The sequence below is a fragment of the Ailuropoda melanoleuca genome, chromosome 10 (genome assembly GCF_002007445.2).
Source record: "Ailuropoda melanoleuca isolate Jingjing chromosome 10, ASM200744v2, whole genome shotgun sequence".
NCBI lineage: Eukaryota > Metazoa > Chordata > Mammalia > Carnivora > Ursidae > Ailuropoda > Ailuropoda melanoleuca.
Window position 1 is genome coordinate 50,094,605 of NC_048227.1, and position 20,409 is coordinate 50,115,013.

A 20,409-nucleotide genomic window follows, 5' to 3' on the forward strand; every position below is an offset into this window, starting at 1 on the left:
TGGATGGTTTCGAGAGCAATTTAGGGAAGTAAAGATCTGCAAGCTGGAGTGATTGATATGAAGGTTAGCAGGTGTCAACAGAGACCCCCTGGATTCTGGCTTGTCCAGCAGTTTGAATGATCAAACCATTCACTGAGCTGTAGAAAACTAGAAGGCAGTGAGGTTCAGGGGGGTGGAGGGAGAACCCTAGGTATCAGTTTTAGAATATTGAATCTGAGGCAGATATGAGACATGCATGTGGAGATGAGGAGAAGGCAGTTGGATATTTGGGGGGGGGTCTGCCCAGGAGAAGGGCCACTGCTGAAGGTATGTATTCAGTCATTAATTAGTGTAAGGAGAGGAGAGCCTAGAACAACCATGTTAAGTTTGGTTAAAAGAAGGTAGTTCTGGGGCACCTGGGTGGCACAGCGGTTAAGCATCTGCCTTCGGCTCAGGGCGTGATCCCAGCGTTATGGGATCGAGCCCCACATCGCTCCTCCACTATGAGCCTGCTTCTTCCTCCCCCACTCCCCCTGCTTGTGTTCCCTCTCTCGCTGGCTTGTCTCTATCTCTGTCGAATAAATAAATAAAATCTTTAAAAAAAAAAAAAAGAAGGTAGTTCTGGGGGTGCTGGGTGGCTCAGTCTGTTGAGCATCTGACTTGTGATTTTGGCTCAGGTCATGATCTCATGGGTTGTGATTTTATGGGTCATGGATTGAGCTCCTCTGTGCTCAGCGGGGGAGTCTGCTTGAGATTCTTTCTCCCTCTGCCTCTGCCCCTCCCCCTGCTTGCTCTCTCTATCTCAAATAAATAAATAAATCTTAAAAAAAAAAAAGAAGAAGAAGAAAGTAGGTGTGAAGAGGGGATTGGAGAAAGGAAATTCAGGGAAAGAAGAGAATTCGGAAAAGGTTCATTGTATCCCAGCAACCGAGCAGAGGCAGCTTTGGGGAAAGAGCTATCAGTCAACGGTGTGAAGGGCTGCAGAGAAGTAGCTGCCGTCACCCAAACCTATGATTCCGCCTGTATGTACTGTGCACCGCACACGTGTCAGAACCCACCAGAGCCAATGATGCGCATCTCTTCCCATCTCCATGCTCAGTGACGTCATGTGTGAAGCTGGAATTGGCCATGATGGGGGTATTAACACCATGGAAATCAGAAAATACTACAAAATCAGGTCTTCTTCCTCCCTCCACTCTAGTTGTTAAACATTTACCAGCTATCACCAATTAAGTCTATATATTAGAAATAGCAGGGAGCATTTTAAATATACCAGTGCCTGTGTCTCATTCCTAGATTTTTTTTTGAGATTTTATTTATTTATTTGAGAGAGAGAGAACATGAGCAGGTAGAGGGCCTGAGGGAGGAGAAGCAGGCTCCCCACTGAGCAGGGACCCCAAAGCGGGGCTCTATCTGAGGACCCTGGGATCATGACCTGAGCCGAAGGCAGATGCCTAACCAACTGAGCCACCCAGGCACCTCTCATTCCTAGATTTTTAATTTATTTGCTCTGGCCGTGCCCTGGACAATTGTATTCCTTAAATGCTCCCTGGGTGTTCGATTATGCAGCCAGGATCAAGAACCACGGATCCCTAAAAAATAAAACAGCCACATGTTTAATGCCCATGGAACATCACCTGATGTCTAAAAAGCAATACAATAAGTTAGTCAAGAAGAAATAGTCTAGGATTCCAGATTCCTTGGATGGTGCAAGTCTGAACAAGCATAGTGTTAAGTCACATTGCTAGGGGTGAAGGGAGGTCAAGGAAGACCAGGGAATAGCCAGTATAGGTCCAAGCAGGCTGTTCAGAATCTTTTCCCAATCTTCTTGCTACAGAATAGAGCCTGAAAAAGAGGCCAACTCACAGAGGAGAGTAAGGCAACCCAGGTGGAAGACAAAGGGAAACTTCCCCTGTAAATATTGTACCTGAAAGCCAGCTCTACCCCTGGGCTTTATAGGGGTCAATAAATCCTCCTCACATTTTGGGATTTTCTGCAACTTGCATCTGAAAGAGACCCTTCCAGTCAGAGGGGTATGAATTACGATCTCCGTCCTCATCATGTCTTATTATTGAGAAAGGAATCTAATTATGAACAAAAATGATGCCTACTAGTATAGACTGTCAATAAAAATTGCAATCCTTGATCTGTAAGGTCAGTAAAATCCCCTAAATATTCAATATTCTTACCCCTTCTTCTATTGAATCTTGCCCTTTTTTTTTTCTTTTTTGGTCTGAGGCTGGCAACATTTCCTATTGATTTATAAATAAATATCCGTGACATTTATGTTACCTAATGAGTACAGATGAGTACACATAGGACTCAGACTTTACCCTATGATGAAGTGAAAGGTTTAAAGAAAGTTAGTCAGAGTTTTTTATTTTGAATAAGTGGGGGAAGCCAACGAATCGAGAAGTCTACCCACTACTCATGTTCTTACCTTGTCTTTTACAAATTCAAAATATCCCGTACTCCAGGTTTCCTTTAAGTGAGTATTTACAGTTTCTTTCAAGAGGAGTGAAGAAGGCAACTTCAAAGATCACATACTGCTTTCAGAACTCAAAGTAATTTTTTAAAAGTGCGTGGAAGGGGAAAGAGCCTCTTAACCAATTAGGCAAGAGGACACACTATACCAGGATTAAAATTGCCAAGGTATGTGTAAGGGCCTTCTACGTTACCAAAGAGACTCTCCAGCTATTGAAATGAGGAAGAGGGCAACAGTTTTAATGGCACAGCATCAAATGACTAAGCTTATGAAGAAGTAGGTAGGACAAATATACCTTCAAGTGGTAGAGATTTTTAATGTGGCAGAAGAATGGCTTTCAATATCCGGTTTATTTTCCAATTTAAGTGATTCTTGTGGGTAATATTCTAACATACAGAAGAGGGTTTTCCAACTGATTTTGTCTTCTTCCACAGGTAGCATAAGTTTGGCTTGGTTTTATAAAAAGCTATATTAGCATGAAGTAACGTAACACATTACCAGAACCTTCAAACTCCCGCAGATAATTTTTTCAGGGTTTAGAGGAGAGTGACATGGAAAATGATGGTAATACAGGGAAATATAAGACCGTTTTTCTAAAGCTTTATCAGCATTGGGAGTAAGAATATTCTTTTGCTAACCAAAACAAATAAACAAAACAAAACAAAAACCCTACATAAAACAGGTGATTGCCTTATTATTTTTATAGTCAAAATTTATCTCTTGTCATATCAGCTTGCTGATTTTCTAATATTTTAGGTGCAAAACAGAAAAGTGAAGATCAATGTTTAAGTAGCATCTATGCGATACGCCTTATTGACTATTGGATATAAGACAATTCTAAGTTCTCTTTCTCCAACAGGATGGTAAGGACGTGGATTATTTTCTGCTGCTCAAAGAATGGACTAAGAATGGGTTGGGTCCATAGAATTTAATATTCACTTTTGTGGATATTATGAGAGAATCTTAGGCACTTTGAAGAAAAGAATTGCTTTGCTTTGTATTTTGGTTTTGGGGTTTTGTTTTATTTGGAGGAAAGTGTGTCTGCCTCAGTCAGGTCATGTTGGATGTTTCTACACTTTTTTTTCTCGACCGTTTCCCTAAAGAGAGAATTTTATTTTAATCAATGAATTTAAATTAAATCATTTTAATTAATTAGTTAATTAATTAAAATTTAGATTAGATTAAATTTCTCCCTAATGAGAGGGATGGAATTAAAAACTAAGGAACAAGATTTTGTTGAAGAGAGTTGAGTTTAGGAGGGCCACAAACGGTTATAATATGTAAGATTCTTTTCACTCCCTTCCCAGGAACCGACTTTCACCCCCTTTGGGGAAATGAAGGCTCAGATATCCATTCAACTAAAGGAAAAGGAGGACGGTGGGCTCATTGTGAAGACTATAGTGGGTCTCCCACAGTCCAATTACAGCAAGTACAGCCAGGCTTCAGAAGAAGTGCCCTCTGGTTCAGACAACAGCTGGTTTCATCATCTCGTACCCGAGCTTTCTCCAGGCTTCTTTTCCTTTCTGCTTCCCTTCCTCTGAATGAGCAGGCACCCAAACGCCAGATGTTCACAAATGATCTGGAATCGGTAGCACACATCTCATTGTTCTCTCTCTTATCGATCTGGTGGCAAGGAGAACTCTATCAACTATCACTATCCCAAAACTGGCTCACCAAGGGCCTCACAGAGGGAACTTGCAAAAATACCGATTTCTGTAGATTTTTATTGAGGACAACACTTAACACTGCAAGCTGCTCGTTCTATGTCTCAATTTTTTCCCCTTAATTTCTCAGTCATTGAATTCTTTCTAGAATGGCTTTCTTGCAGAGATGATATAAATAATTAAGTAAAGGTGCCTTGCCCTGTTGTTCTAGACTGCCAACAGAACCTTCCTCCATTGGATTTTTAAGCAGAAAGAGCATAGATTACTGTGGAGACAGTTCATACCTGGAAAGAAAAAAAACACTGAGGAAAACTTAGAATTTTTTAAGCTCATGGAAGCACACTCTTGAAGTACCAGTCACAAGGCACAGGCTGCCATGGTGGTGTGAGAGAGATGGGGGAGGGGGCAGAAGAATACGGGGGCCCAATTTGAGAAGCAAGATAAGAACAGCTTGGATTGTCCCTTCTTTGAGGGAGCTTTGTAGTGGGGGAGCTGAGGGAATGGTTAAAGGGGGAGGTAGCCAGGGGAAGTTCTCCTGAAATTCTGAAATTGGGGGTGATTCTAAACAAAGAAAGTGGTGTTTGTTTTCTCATCTGGTGTTTGCTCTCAGGCAAAGCCTGCAACATATCTCCTGTTGCCAGAGTGTGAGAAGCACAACAGGAACATGGAACGGCCTCCCGTGAAGGACCTGAGCAAAGATTGTCCCCGATTCTCCCAGAAAGGTAATCTTGTGTTGGAGCGTGGCACAGAGCTTAGCCAACAGCACAGTCAGCCAGGCTTCACCCCAAAACCATTCCACTGGGGATGCGGAGACCCAACAGAAGTGGGCCCTGCTGGGGGAGTCAGGAAGAAGTGGCTCTGCCTCCCCAGGTGTCTAAAGGACATCCTGTATGCTACCCAGTGATCCAACATGAGCCTCAGTCCTGCCCACGACTGCCCATGGCAGGCCACAGCAACTGCACAGAAGCCGATGAGGAAAGTAGGCCACCTCATCTCACCCACCCCTTCTCCACCCGGTCTCTACTTTGGGATGGGGGCCCAAGACCATTGGATCTCTAATGGAGAGGAAACTCAGAAGTTCAGCTCTGAAATTGATAGGAACAGAAACGGTATACTGCTTGTACTGAAATGGAAAGATTTTATGGACCAGACTAACTCTCCAAAAGATATTAAATTTTAATACAGAAATGTCCAGCTGTAACAGGGTTAAATTTTCTGAAAACAAGAAGGAAAGGAAGCAGATAGAAGTTTAGGTTCTGTAAGCAAAACAAAGAGAATTTTATTCTTATACAACCTTATTTACAACTACCCAGATCATACCTGTTACACTTTCGCATCACTCGCAGCAGTGACCTTCACCGAAGATACTAAGGCACTGGATTGACTTACAACATAAATCCTTAAAATGTAGGGGTTTTGTACAGAAAATTTCAATGAATCTCAATTCTGTTAGCTTTCGTTTCTCTGTGAAACAAAGGTTATGGGGGAGAAATGATTCTCTCTGCATAGCTTTGGGTTAGAAGGAGAATGAATTAAAAAGAAAAATTGCACCAGGAAAGAATGTTGGTGCGAATGTTACGGGGCCGTGTCTGTGCCTGGACTGTAGAGAAAGGAGCAGGTATGGGGGGGAAGCCCGATCCTGGCTTGGCGGGGTGCTGGGGCTCAGCACGTCCGCGAGCTGGAGACAAACACAGAAGATGGAAGACAAGCTCTAAAATCCACCACCCCAGTGCTTCTCCCTCTCCTTTCCAAACATCACGCTGTTTGTCTTCTGAGGATTCCAAAGAACTGCATTACCATGTTACTTATTTTTTTTTTTTACGGCTACAACCTGTTCTCTCAGTACTGATACAGCATCATTTCATTTCTACATTTCTCCACTTTCAACATTGGGGTTGCTGCCCTTCTCCTGATAAATAACGTGCAATCAACATCCTCTGCTTGAAGTTTCACGCACACCCCCAAGTATTTCTCTGCAAAGACACTTAGAAGGATACTTTGTCTCTATAAATCTCTGAGTTTTAAGTTTGGATAAATACTTTCCCCCTTTCTAAAAGCCTTTCCATTTGATACTTGCAGCAACAATGTTTGAGATGGCCCATTTCCCCATTCTCAAGTTTGAAATGCTTGATGGAAGAATACGCACTCATATTGAATTGTTTTTAATTTGCTTTTTCCTAATAACAGGAAGTTTGAACCCTTAAGTTTATTTACAGATATTTATATCTAGTAATTACTTTTCATGTCTTAGCCACCCAATATAATGTGAATAGTAGTGGTGAATGTGTATAGAACATGTTATTCTCTTAACACAGCTTTTAGCTTTTAAACTATCAAAGTAGTAAATTTCATTAACAAATGTCTTAATGTTGACACATCCTTGCTCAGATATTTCATTAGGATGTGATTAATGGGCGTTTTCCCATTTCATTTCCTCACCATCAACTTTCTCAATGTGAAGTTTGTGCCCACATTGTGGGAATTTTTTTTTCTATGATTTCTAGTACGTCTTCACTTCTCCCTGACTCTCTCCTACAAAAAACCAAAACAAAACAACAACAACAACAAACAAACAAACAAAAACAATTACGCGGATGTTGGACCTTAGGTTTCGATCTGCCACGTACCTCCACATAAACTCATTTCTTAAAATATTTTTGTCTCTGATGCCCCTTATGTTCTAAAAGATTTCCTCAACTTTATTTTCCAGATTAGTAATATATTTTTACCTATGTCCTTTCCATTTATTCCTTCTGTTAATTTTTAAATTCCAGCGATCAAAATTCTAATTTCCAAGAATTCCTCATTTTCTGATTTCTCCTTTTTCTTAACAATGTGTTCTACTTTCACCGATCAATAGTCTTTTGAATTTCATTGAGGATACTAATGAGAACTGATTTAATGTTTTCTTTAGTTCTTCGAATTATCTGTTTTCAACCATTATCCTAGTTCACTTGTTCTTCTCTTTTATACTGTTAGTTGTTTTTTTTTAAGATTTTATTTTTATTTTTTCGACAGAGATAGAGACAGCCAGCGAGAGAGGGAACACAAGCAGGGGGAGTGGGAGAGGAAGAAGCAGGCTCATAGCAGGGGAGCCTGATGTGGGGCTCGATCCCATAATGCCGGGATCACGCCCTGAGCCGAAGGCAGACGCCCAACCGCTGTGCCACCCAGGCGCCCCTATACTGTTAGTTTTTATCCAATGTCTGGTGATCCTTGGTTGCCCATTGATTCTATGAATAATGAGCAAGGTTGATTGATGCATAGAAGTGGAGTGGGTTTCCTCTTTCTCCTTCATGCCTCTCTCCTACCTGGAAGGAGGAAAAAAGTCTCTATCAGCCTGCCTGCTTTATGCCCACATACTCTAAACCCCTCCTCTCCACCAGTAAAATAAGAAGTATATTACTCACGCGAACACGTTAATGTCTTTGCCTCCTACCATACATCTGTCATGGAGATTAGCATTCCCTCAAGTCCAATACCCAATTTCGAGGGCTCTTTGTGTGGCATCCTTACTTTCCTTAGAAAGCATTCATTAAGCTGGAGTTTGGTGACAAGCCCCTCCGCCACCTGTTGTCCAGTGTGAGACAGTGAGAAGGGGGAGCTCAATGTTCTAATATAAAAAAATCCTGATAATTTCCCAGGACCTCTTTCTCCTCTTCCTATTAGTTTATCGGCTGATATTAGCAGATTCAGAAAAACAGAAGTTCAGGGTAGTGTTCTTCCTGGATTATGTTCGACTGTGGTGCTCTCTGTTCTGGCCTGTCCTATATCTTCTATTTTCTATAGCCCAGAAATTTCTTAACTTCTGGCAGAAAATGATACCCTTTCCTGTTACCAACACTGTGACATGTTTGTCTGTTTTCTGTTATTTTAATGGGTTTTGAGTAAAAAGAGTGGAAAAGCCTGTGTCCTCAGTTGTTCATGCTCCTTCAGTCCCCTAGGACCCTAAGCCCCTCTCCCCAGCTTTCCTTGCCTGAAATACTGACTCAAAAAGAATCCCCTGAACCCACCAGTCAGTGTGTACGTGGTCCTGCAATTTCTTTTTTTAAATATGGTAATCACACAGTGAGATATTCCCTTGCCATTTCTCCCCGAACTTTCTCACCTGTCTGAACACAGGCAAGGACCCTGTGGGGAGGCTCGTGAGTCCAAACCGCAGCGTCCTTCCAGCCAATGATGAGACGTGCACATCTGGGAGGGTGCCTTGTCGGATTGCACAATTGTTTCCTCCATCCCGGCCGCTGCAGAAAATAGGTTAATTAACAGGCCGACTTCAGCCTTCCTAAATTTATTATGAATTATATGTTCAGGGGTGTTGGTAAAAGGCCAACACTGGCATCTCTTTAACTAGTAATTATTGTGTTTTATTGTTGTGGACCTATAACGCATTAACAAGCCAGGACTCCGCTTTATTAGAATGCACGTGGCTCCTCCGTTCCATGCATATTTATTATGCGAGAGAATGGGATTCTTCTTCTCTAGCCTTCACTAATTTAAAAGAAGATATCCTCAATGAAATGTATTCAAATATTTTGACATTTTGCTTCACCTCACTTACAGAGCAGAAATTGTTTCTGACAGTTATTATACAGTGCTGGAATCCTGCTGCTTCCGCTGTTGAAGAACAGGTTGAAAAGACACAGCGCTTGCATTTTGTTCAAAGAGTGATTCTGTGGCTTAGAAATAGCAGCACTGTCAGCTGTGATTCACTGAGAGTTTAGATAATATCCAGTCTGTGGTCACTGCTAACATGGGCTTCTGGGCTGGGAGCAGAAGGAAATGAATGGAAGCTGCTTCCCTGAGGTTACCCAGGAGGATGGGTGTGAGATATGGAGCTGGCGTGTGGCCACCTAAAATTTTGGTAGAAATCTTCCCCCCCTTTTCCATGTTGCCAGCCACCCCCCCCCGCCCCCATTAGAACAGGCTCAAATTTCAAAAGCCTCTATTTCCACAAGGCACACAACAGTAAATGTTAAATTGAAACACTGGGGCATTACAGAAGCTTGAACTGTCTAAAGCGATTAGAGGCAACATTTGATGGGTGTTTCTTAGATCTAACTACACTGAAAGCCAAAAATCACTCTTGGATCATCTGTGAGGGGCGTGGGGTGACTCGCCACACAACAGCTATCAAACCTAATGAGCAGCCTGATTTCTTTCGGGTGCCTCTGGTTGATTCATGGACTTCTGCTCTGAATGCAAAAGTATTCTTCCAAAGACAGGATAAAATATTTCCTTGCAAAGGGCCTGACGGTAGCAATGGCAGAATTGGGCACCAACCGATTGTCCCAGAGCCACTGAGACAGACAACCAGAAGGGGGGAGAAAACCATTCGACAGCCTCGCTGCCATTATTTATTAAGTTTTTGTCCCATTTCACATCAAACCCACGGCAAGGTCTGGAAGCAGAGGAGCAACTCAGGGTCAAAACTGATGGGCTATGCGGTCAGAGGAGCCAGGACGACTCAGCTGATCACGCTGTGTATGGAGACGGAGTTGACTCTGTTGGGCGTAAGTCAGTGAATCGAGAGCCCATGCGGGCATTGAACCTATTCTTACAGGTGAACAAACAAACGTATCACAGATTGAGAACACGCTGATGTTAAAGGAGAAGACTCACGGGGTAGTGGCTCTGCCTACGACAGACTGAAGCATCTGGAAATCTGGCTGCTGCAGATTGGGGGACCAAGAGTATTTGGGGTTTACCGCTTGGATTGGTGGAAGCCAAGGCAGTCCAGCTAAAGAAGTCGGCAAGGAGCCCCAGGAAGGGCCTCACTGGGAGAAAAGGATCCTGCAGCAGGTCAGGGGATTTATTTGCCCACAAAGTCCCCAGGGACCTGTGAGTAAATCTAGAGGGCACTGAGGGGTGACGAGGCCCATTATTCATCAGAATGAGACATGGCCAATTCAGCCCTCATTAGGGATCTCTACCCGGCGGTGAGAGGTCAGACCCCAGCAGCAACCTGGGAATAGATGAGAAAAAGCTTTCGCCACTCTGGAACGATGAAAAGAAATGTACCTAGATTTTTTTTTTTTTTAAAGGTAAAGTCAGCCCTAAAGGAACTACAGAAAAAAAAAAATGTCTACGTTAGACCAGGTAAATTGTTCCAGGCGACTCTCTCAGTGAATAAAGCTGGTTAAGCAAGAAGAGAGGAAGTAGGATCCCAAAGCATTAATCACACTGAATTGCAAATTATCTGTTCCCTGTCTTATTCGTTTTTATATCTCTAGTTAGTACCTTACAAAATGCTTGACACACAGTAAGTGCTAAATAAATATTGATGAATGAAAGTCAGACTTTTTCATCTCTAATGTAATCACAATCGGGAACCAGGCAGGAAGCCATGTATTACAGTATTTTTGAGGCCAGCGTGAACTGTGGCTGCCCAGATAGCTTCTTAGGAAGCATGATGTATGAGATCTAAAAATGTTCCGCTGCTCCAAAATCCCTCCAAATTCCCAAATATCTGAATCTCCACAATTCACACGTGTTCCACTGGTCATGATAATGCAGTTAAATGCTCTAGATGGGTTATCTCACTGGGGGGCAATATTACTATCCCCATCTTATGGTTGAGGAACCGGAGGCTAAGGGACTTAGTTTACAGCTGCGGTAAAGATCTGAATTGACTCCAGAGGTCTGGCTTTTCAGCACCATTCCATCCTGCCTCCTACTCCGTTCCTAGAAGCCTGCAACGATACATACTTAAGAGAGAAAAAAATAGTCCATCGTTAGCATATTTGTTTGAATTGATTCCTCAGATAAACTAACTGGGCATTGGGCTGGACCCTGAAGAGAGAGAATTTAAGTTTGATGAGCAAGATGTTTCTGAAAATTCCAATCCCAGGGCTCTGACTCAATTATTTAGCACTTACTGTGTGCCAGGCACTTTGTAACGTACTAAATAACTAGAGATCCACGGCTATATGGGTCTGCCTGTGTCAGGCCCGTCTCATTTTCTGCCGGGGAAAACCCTTTTTCCCACAAGTGTGTACCACAAAAGAGGCGGTACTTATTTAAGTGTGTTAATCAAATCTTAATTACCCATAGAATTGGGTACACTTTTTTCTTCTTTACACTACTGCACCATCAAGAGTTGAAGATCAAATTGAATGAGGAAATTCTCCAAGGGAGCATCCAAAGAATGGCTTCATAAAATGTGCTATTGTCCTATTAACTGGGGAGTGAGGCCGTATTACAGTTATTAACTTCATTGCAGGAAAATCTCTATGGCAAAGAGCTGTTCAAATGGTCATCTCTTAGGGAATAATGGATGTTTTTAGAAAGGGCCTTTAGTAAACATTTGATAGAAAATGGAAGCAGTTACCTATGTCGTTTTTGTTACCTGTATCTGAGACCACCTCTTTTTGTCTCTGGAACTATCCAGAGATTTTTGTGAGGGTAAACATAGCCTGTGGTTCACCCTGAGATATTAGCAATTTACTTAGTTGTCTTTTCCCCACATAGTGAAGCTCTAACCAAGGTTAATAGTTACAGTGAAAGGTAACATTTGTACATCGAGAATCTTGAGTTCCCTGGGAAAATTGAGTTTTTCCTTAGCAGAGATTTCCACAGATTTATAGTAAATAGTCTCAGAAACTATTGGAATAAATCATTCCTCAAATTGAGCATGCAAAGTTTAGAAATTAGGAGGCTGTCAGCATATTTTTGCTATAAATTAAAGGCATCTGAATATCTATTCTGATATATATTAAGTATAATGTGTTATCTAACATAGTATTAGATATTATATAATATAATATGATTTGCTATATTACTGTATGGATATATTTACATATATCCATGTATGTGCAGATGTATATTTAATGGTCTACCATGTGCCAGGTATTTATAATAAGAACAAACTAACACTTACTGAACACTTATTAAATGCCAGGCACTGTGCTTTAAAAATCCTATTGTAGGACTTGATCAGGGAGGGTTTTATTGGTTACTATTATCATCCCTGTTTGAGGGAGACAGGGCGGAGGAGTAAGGAAACCAAGGTGGAGATTAAGTAACTTGCCCAAAGCCCCCAGCAAGTAGCAGAACAGGGATGAGAAGCCAGGCAGGCGGACTCCAGAGCCCATCCTCGTGGCCACCTTACACACGGTGGTCTCATCTAATTGAGAAATGCTAACACATTGGCAATAAATCTCCATTTCCAACTTATTTGTGTTTGTCTTTGTAAATGAAGACCTAACATAAACATTTGTGCCTCTGGCCCATTTTAAAATGAAGACTAGTTTATGACAGAAAACAGCCTTCACGCAAGGTCAATCAATGTGTAAAATGTGCCCATATCCTCGTGTCTGGCCGAACACTTTCAAGTTGACTGTCATCTCAAGCTTGTACTGACCTGACCTCCTTTGTCATATTCATTAACCTTCTTTCACTTTTGAAATTAATTATGAAATATTAGCACCGACTGCTTAATTACCACATAACGTAAGTTATACCTTGTTAGTCCAATGATGGTTCGTTAAAACGCAGGGTGAGTTGAAGCATTGCTGTTTCCTACCCCATGAAGTGGACTGTTGTTTCTCACTACAGTATTAGATAGTCTAAAGTCTAATTCATTCAGAACTTTCCAAAGCTTTTTGCTGCTTTTGAAATTGGGAGGTTTCACTGTATACAGCACTGTCATTAAAATTTAAAAAGTGCTATGGGAAACAACAAGGTAGCATGCTTTATAATTTTACCTTTATTTGCACTCTTGGACATTAAACCATTAAACTTGCACAAACCTTCTGGACTTAAAAACATTCCTCAAAGCTGAACATAATTAACATTATGAATATTCATTCAAAGTGCACTTCGAGTAGTTAATATGCCTCAAATTACGACCTTTTACTTTGACAATCCATGAGAATAATTTTCAAGAAATTTTTGAAACATACATTTACTTATTTTGGCTGCTCAGTGTTAAAGAAACCTCACTTTTCTCTGAGTGTTGCATTCATGAGAGAGGTCGAAATTCATCTTTAATATTAGCAAAGCGATACTGCTTCCTTTCTTGGTTTAACTTTGCAGGATATATCTTTTCATTCCTTTTTCTATTTTCTTATTTTTTCAGTTATTTTTATACCAGTTTTATTGACATGTAATTGACATATGACGTTGTGTAAATTTAAGGTGTACCACATGACAATTTACTACATGTGTGTATTGTGAAATGATCACCACAATAAAGTTGGTTAACCTCACATAATTACAATGTTTGTGTGTTGTAAGAATATATAGGATTTACTTTCTCAGCAACTTTTAAGTATATTATATGTTATTGTTAACTGCAGTCATCATGCTGCATATTAGATCCCTAGAATTTGCTCATTTTATGACTAGAAGTTTGTATCCTTTGACCAACATCTTCCCGTTTACCACCCCTACCCCCAGCCCTGACAGCCACCATTCTAATCTGTTTCCCCAAGTTAGGCTTTTTTTTTTTTTTTTTTTAGATTCCACATATAAGTGAGATTATATAGTATTTGCATTTCTCTGTCTGACTTAATTTACTTAATATCCTCAAGGTCCATTCATATTGTCACAAATGATAGGATTTTTCTTTTTTTTTAATGGCTTATCCCTCAATGGACACTTAGGGTGTTTCAATGTCTTGGCTATTATGAAAATATAATGCTGCAATGAACATGGGGGGTGCAGATATTTCTTAGAGATACTAATTTCATTTCCTTTGGATATATACCCAGAAGTGGGATTGCTGGATCATGTGATATTCCTGTTTTTAATTATTTGAAAAACCTCCATACTGTTTTCCATAGTGGTTGTACCAATTGACATTCCCACCGACAATGCACACGTGTTCCCTTTTCTCTACATCCTCGCCAACATTTGTTATCTCTCATCTCTCTGGTAATAGCCATTCTGGCAGGTGTGAAGTGATTTCTCACTTTGGGTTTGATATGCATTTCCCTGATCATTAGTGACATTAAGCATCTTTTCATGTACCTGTTTGTCTTTTGTATGTCTTCTTTGGAAAAAAAAAGTCTCTTCAGTTTCTCTGCCAATTTATTAATCAGATTTCTTTTTTTTTGCTATTGAATTGTATGAGTTCCTTCTACATTTTAGATATTAACCCTTTAACCAATATATGGTTTGCAAATATTTCTTCCTATTCTGTAAGTTGCCTCTTCATTTTGTTGATTTTAGTTTTATTTTGTTTGTTTGTTTTTGTTGGGTTTTTTTGGTTTTGGTTTTTGGTGGTTTTGTTGTTTTTTTTTTTTCCTGTACAGTGGCTTTTTAGTTTGAAGCAATCCCACTTGTTAATTTTTGCTTTTGTTGCTTGTGTTTTTGGAATCACACCCTACAAATCATTGCCAAGATCCCTGTCAAAGAGATTTTCCCTATGTTTTCTTCTAGGACTTATATGGATTCAGGCCTTACATTTAAGTCTTTCATATCTTGAGTTAATTTTGGGATGGTGGTGTAAGATAGAGGTCCAATTTCATTATTTTGCATGAGAGTATTTCCCCAAACCCATTTATTGAAGAGACCATCTTTTCCCATTGAGTATTCTTGGATCCTCTGTCAACTATTAGTTGACTGTGTATGGATGGGTTTATTTCTGGGTTCTCCATTGGGTTATATGGGTCTATATGTCTGTTTTTATGTTTTACTATACTATAGTATAGTAATATCATACTATTTTGATCACTGCAGCTTTGCAGTATAGTTTGAAATCAGGGGGTATGATGCCTCCAACTTTGTTCTTTGTCAAGATTGCTTTGGCTATTTGGAGTCTTTTGTGGTTCCATACAAAGTCTAGTTTTGTTTTTTCCATTTTTATGAAAAATGTCTTAGGAATTTTGATAGGGATTTCATTGAATCTATAGATGGATTTCAGTCATATAGATATTTTCACAATATTAATTCTTCTGATTAATGAACACAAGATATATTTCCATTTTTTTTGTCTTCTTCAATTCCTTTCATCAGTATCTTCTAGTTATCAGTGTACAGATCTGTCCTCTTCTTGATTAAATTTATTCCTAAGTATTTAATTGTTTTTGATACAACCGTAAATGGGATTTAAAAATTTATTTCAGACACTTCAACTGATTCACATATGTTGATTTTCTTATCCTGCACCTTTACTCAATTTATTTATTAGGTCTAATTGGTGGTCTTTAGGGTTTTCTATAATATAAGATCAAGTCATCTGCAAACAGAGACGATTTTACTTCTGATTTGGCTGTCTTTTACTTCTTTTTCTTGCCTAATTGCTCTGGTTAGGACATCCAGTACTATATTTAATAGGAGTGGTAAGAGTGGCATTCTTGTCTTATTTTTGACTTTAGAGGAAAAACTTTTAGTTTTTCACCACTGAGTATGATGTCAGCTGTGGATTTATTATAAAGGGTCTTTATTATGTTGAGATACATTTCTGGCATACCCAATTCGTTGAGAGTTTTTATCATGAAAGGGTGTTGAATTTTGCTGATTTTTTTCTACATATATTGAGATGATGATATGATTTTTATCCTTTATTCTATTAATGTGGTATGTCGTGCTTATTGATTTGTATATGTTGAAACATTCTTACATCCCAGAGAAAAATCATATTTGATCGTGATGTATGATCCTTTTCATGTGATGTTGAATTTGGTTTACTAGCATTTTGTTGAGACTTCTTAGCTCGATATTCATCAGGGATATTGGCCTATTTTTTTTTTTGTAGTGTTTTTATCTGGCTTTGGAATCAGAGTAATTCTGGCCTAAAAATGAGTTTTGGAGTATTCTCTCCTCTTCAACTTTTTGGAAGAATTTGAGAAGGATTGGCATTAATTCTTCTTTAAATATTTGGTGGATTCTACCAGTGAAACATCTAGTCCTGGGCTTTTCTTTGCTGAGATGTTTTTGATTATTGCTTCAATTTCCTTAGTCATTATTAGTTCTGTTCAGATTTTCTATTTTTTCATGATTCAGTCTTGGTAGGTTGTATGTTTCTAGGAATTTATCCATTTATTCGGGGTTACCTAATTCATTGATGTATAATTGCTCATAACAACCTCTTTTGATCCTTTGTATCTCTGTAGTGTCAGTTGTAACGTATCCTCTTTTATTTGTAATTTTGTTATTTGAGTCCTCTTTCTTTTTTCTGTGGTTAGTCTAGCTAAGGTTTGTCAATTTTATCTTTTCAAAAAATCAACTCTTAGTTTCATTGATTTTTTTTTCCTATTGTCTTCCTAGTCTCTATTTCATTCATTTCTGCTCAGATTTTTATTATTTCCTTCTTTCTACTAACTTTGGGCTTAGTTTGTTCTTCTTTTCCTAATTCCTTATGACATAAAAGTGAAGTTGCTTGAGATTTTTCTTTTCTTAACATAGGCATTTATCACTATAAACTCATCTCTTAGAACTGCTTGGCTGCATCCCATAAGTTTTGGCATATTGTATTTTCATCCTCATTTGTCTCAAGGTACTTTCTGATTTATACTTTGACTATCGGGTGACCAGGCAGGAGCCTCCTCAGGGACCTGCTAAAAGACCCATTGTGTAAGAATTCCCAGTGCATAAGTTGTGGAACCTTAAGTGAAAACTTCTCCTAGCACCACCATACTGAATAAGGTAGAGGAGGCAATCCTATCCACCAGGGACCAGACAAAATCGACACCTACCCATGCCCCTGCTAATAAGCCCACCAACTACAGACCCATGGCAGACCCAGGGGCAGCCTCATAACTGGCTTCAATCTAGCATGACTGTGATTCCAGAGGTAATTCTATCAGCCCAGAAACCCAATAGGAGAAGGTCTTTACTGGTCCTTGAGGAGGCTCCTGCTTGGGACTGGATAGGTCTCTGGGTGGTCAGGAGTAGCCCTGACCATAGCTGAGAGGGGCTGGAACCAACCCCCAGGGCAGTTTCAGTTTATACCCAAGATTGAGGTCTACAGACCTGGGTCTAGAGGCAAAAATGGGCATATCTCCTACCAGGTTCTTGGGTGGGCTAGACTGTTCCTTGACTGTGGCTGGAGGGTCAGGAGCCAACTATAGGACTCTTTTAGAATCTTTGAGGTTGTAAGCATGAGTATCTCCCATGGGGTCCCTGGGCCTGCAGGACTGCTGGCATACTGTGACCAAGAGGGAGCTGGAGGGGCACCTGGGTGGCTCAGTCATTAAGCATCTGCCTTTGGCTGGGGGCGTGATCCCAGGGTCCTGGGATCGAGCCCTGCATCGGGCTCCCTGTTCCACGGGGAGCCTGCATCTTCCTCTCCCACTCCCTCTGCTTGTGTTCCCTCTCTTGCTGGCTGTCTCTCTCTCTGTCAAATAAATAAATAAAATCTTAAAAAAAAAAAAAAAAAGAGGGAGCTGGAGCTCAGTATAGGGTCCTTTTGGGATCTCCAGGGGTGCAGATGGGAGTGCCTCCTGCTGGGTCCCTATGCCAGCAGGTCTGGTCATGAACTGTGGCTGAGATGGGCTCAAGCCCAGTTAAAGGACATTTCAGAATCTACAATCTCAATGGGTTTGTCAGACCTACCTTCAGGTGCTCCCCACACTGCAGCCAAGAGGGACTGGAGCTATTCTTGGGCCACTTCAGGGTGGCCAGGTCCAAGGTCTGTGTGTCTATTACCTGATGCATGGATAGATGTGACCCCTCTCTGCTCTCTTTGGTCTCAGGACCAAAGCCAAATGGGGCTGCAGCCAAGTCCTTAAGATACAGAGCTGTTTCTGAGTCTGTAGCAGGACCGTAGTCAGTGAGTTGACTGCTTGGGTGTAAGCCTGAGCTTTCTGAAAATAGCTCTCCTGATTCTCAAACTGCAGTGGGGTTTTACAGTATCCTACCTGGATCCTGAAGCCCCACAAAGGCACTTTTGTCCATGGATGGATGCCAAATTATTGTTGTTGAGGAGGAGGGTATGAGTGAAAGACATCTTATGAGGCCATTTTGCTGTCAGTACTCCCTTCTTTTTTTTTTTTTTTTACACTCTTCTAAGTCCATACTTACATGTATTTCTGTTAAGTAGTATATTATTGTTTTGTCCTGGGAATTTTGAAAATTATTAGATATATTTGATCTTGCAACCCAGAGAGCCAATGTGTCATCATGTCCCCCTTGGTAGTTCAGGGAAAAGTAGGGACCAGATAATAAAGGGAGTCCTGACTAACTCAGTTCCCAGTGGGCCCACTGAGTCTGGAGACCCACTCAGCGGTCATTTCCCATTCCCAAATGTATTCCTGGAATTAATATACTTGGGATTTGAAGTAACTCCACACATTGGGTCCTTAGCTTGCATGGTAAGAGCTCTCCTAGTTAGGTAGGCTATATAGAAATATCTGAGACTGCCAGCCATGGCAGCCAAGATTGTAAGTGGAAACCAATACGTCTTCTTAGGAGCGTTGGCAGGAGATTGATGTCACCATTAAAGACCTAAAGGATTCAGAGCTGGTGGTCCCATCATATGTCCATTTAATTCACCAGTCTGGCCAATACAGAAACTGAATGCATCCCGGAGAACGACTGTAGACTACGGCTAGCTCAGCCAAGTAGTTTTCCTGGCTTCAGCTGCTGTGCCATGGTGTTGTTGCTAGGGCAGATTAACAAGGCCTCGGATACATGGAATGCTGCCACTGAGCTGACTAATGTATTCTTTTTGCATTCCAATTAGAAAAGAAGAGCAGAAACAGTTCACATTAACTTGGGATGGACAATATTTGTTTACAGTTATGCCTCAGGGCTATGTTAATTCTCCTGCCCCTATCATTGTATTATCTGAAGAGATCTAAAGTGCCTGGATATCTCAAAGAATACCACATTGATCCATTACGTCAATGACATCATGCTTATTGGACAGGATGAGAAAGAGGTGGCTAGCATGCTTGAAGCCTTGGTAAGTTACCTGCACTCCACAGAGGAAGCAAGGAAACTCTTTGAAAACTCAGGGAACTTCTAGTTCAGTGACATGTATAGGGCTCCATCCCAGGGCCCCAGAATCATGACCTGAGCCAGAGGCAGATGATTAACCAACTGAGCCACCCAGGCGCCCTCTAGGTGATTTTTTTCCAAAAAAGTTTTAATTTTCTTCTGGCAGGTAGAGTATGGACAGACCACCTTGATCCAGACAAAGTGGAGTTTCAAGCTTTGTTGGAGCTAATACATTTCTGATTTAGTCTTGTTCTTAGGGTATACTTACTCTTAAGTCTTGCTAGGGTCTCAACTGAAAACTTGGGTTATCAGTGTCCCTGGGGGTTTCTGAACCCTACCCTGCTTCCCCAGTCCCAGGAGACTGCTTATTTCTCTGCTGAGCTCTTTATCTTCCTAAATGCTGCCTTTTGTCTGGTGTCTCTGCATCTCTCCTCACATCTTCACCACTTACAATTCAGCAAGTCCTCAAATAGACACTGCATAGAAAATTTCTGGTTCACTTCTTTGTGGTTGCCTCCTCTCTTGGCCCCTCAGGTCTTGGCAACCTTGGCAACTCTAAACTCCAACTTTTTATCTTTCAGCCCTATGCAAGTGCAGAAAGCTCCAGGCCACCACTTTCTGCCTACCTTCTTTTCTCCATTTCGTGGATTGGCAAATGCCTGAAGGTGTAAATGGATGCAACAGTGAGATTCATCTGAGTATGCTTTCCTTCTCTCTTGGACATCGGGCCTGCAAATCCCAGCTTCTTGATGACTCTCTGATGCATTCAAACACTTTTTCTTTTCTTTTATCCAGTTCTTCAGGCTCCAAATATGCTACATTTCCTTTTATCTCTGGGCCTTTGCACATGCTCTTCTTCCCCTCTTATAACATATTCCCACTTCATTCACCTATTTAGTAATCACTCTTTTTTCAGATATTACCTCAACCATTGTCTCTACAAGGAAGCATTCTCCAACATCTTTGGCTAGATCAAACCCTCTCTTACAGGCTTTCAGGATACCACACCTACCTTTCTAGCTCTCATCATCAGTTCAATTTTACACTAATAAGTGTAATTATTGGATTAAATTCTCTCCCTTATTATACTATGAGCTTAGTGTGGGTATTTATCATGTCTGCTCAACATTATACCCCCAGTGATTAAGGCGTGCCTAACACATAAGGAATGCTCAATAAATATCTATTGAATGAATATGGTGCTATAATCACCTTCCGAAGTAGTTCATCCACTATATTAGGATATGAATACATGAATTAAGACCCTGTCAATGACTTAATGAAGCCAATAGCTAAGAGCTAAGTAGTGTCCTTCTCACTAATAACTACACTGTGTGTGTGTGTGTGTGTGTGTGTGTGCGTGTGCATAATTGAAATTGAGTTATATATGGCAAA

At 40.7% G+C, this 20,409-nt stretch overlaps 1 long non-coding RNA gene across 1 annotated transcript; it reads right to left on the reverse strand.

Moving 5' to 3' along the window:
- Positions 1 to 7,308: 7,308 nt before the first annotated feature.
- Positions 7,309 to 8,342, reverse strand: LOC117804237. The gene is made up of 3 exons (XR_004628581.1): positions 8,237 to 8,342; positions 7,539 to 7,698; positions 7,309 to 7,439 (listed from the first exon to the last, which is right to left on the reverse strand). It is a non-coding gene; the product is annotated as an uncharacterized LOC117804237 (long non-coding RNA).
- Between the last annotated feature and the right edge of the window lie 12,067 nt (positions 8,343 to 20,409).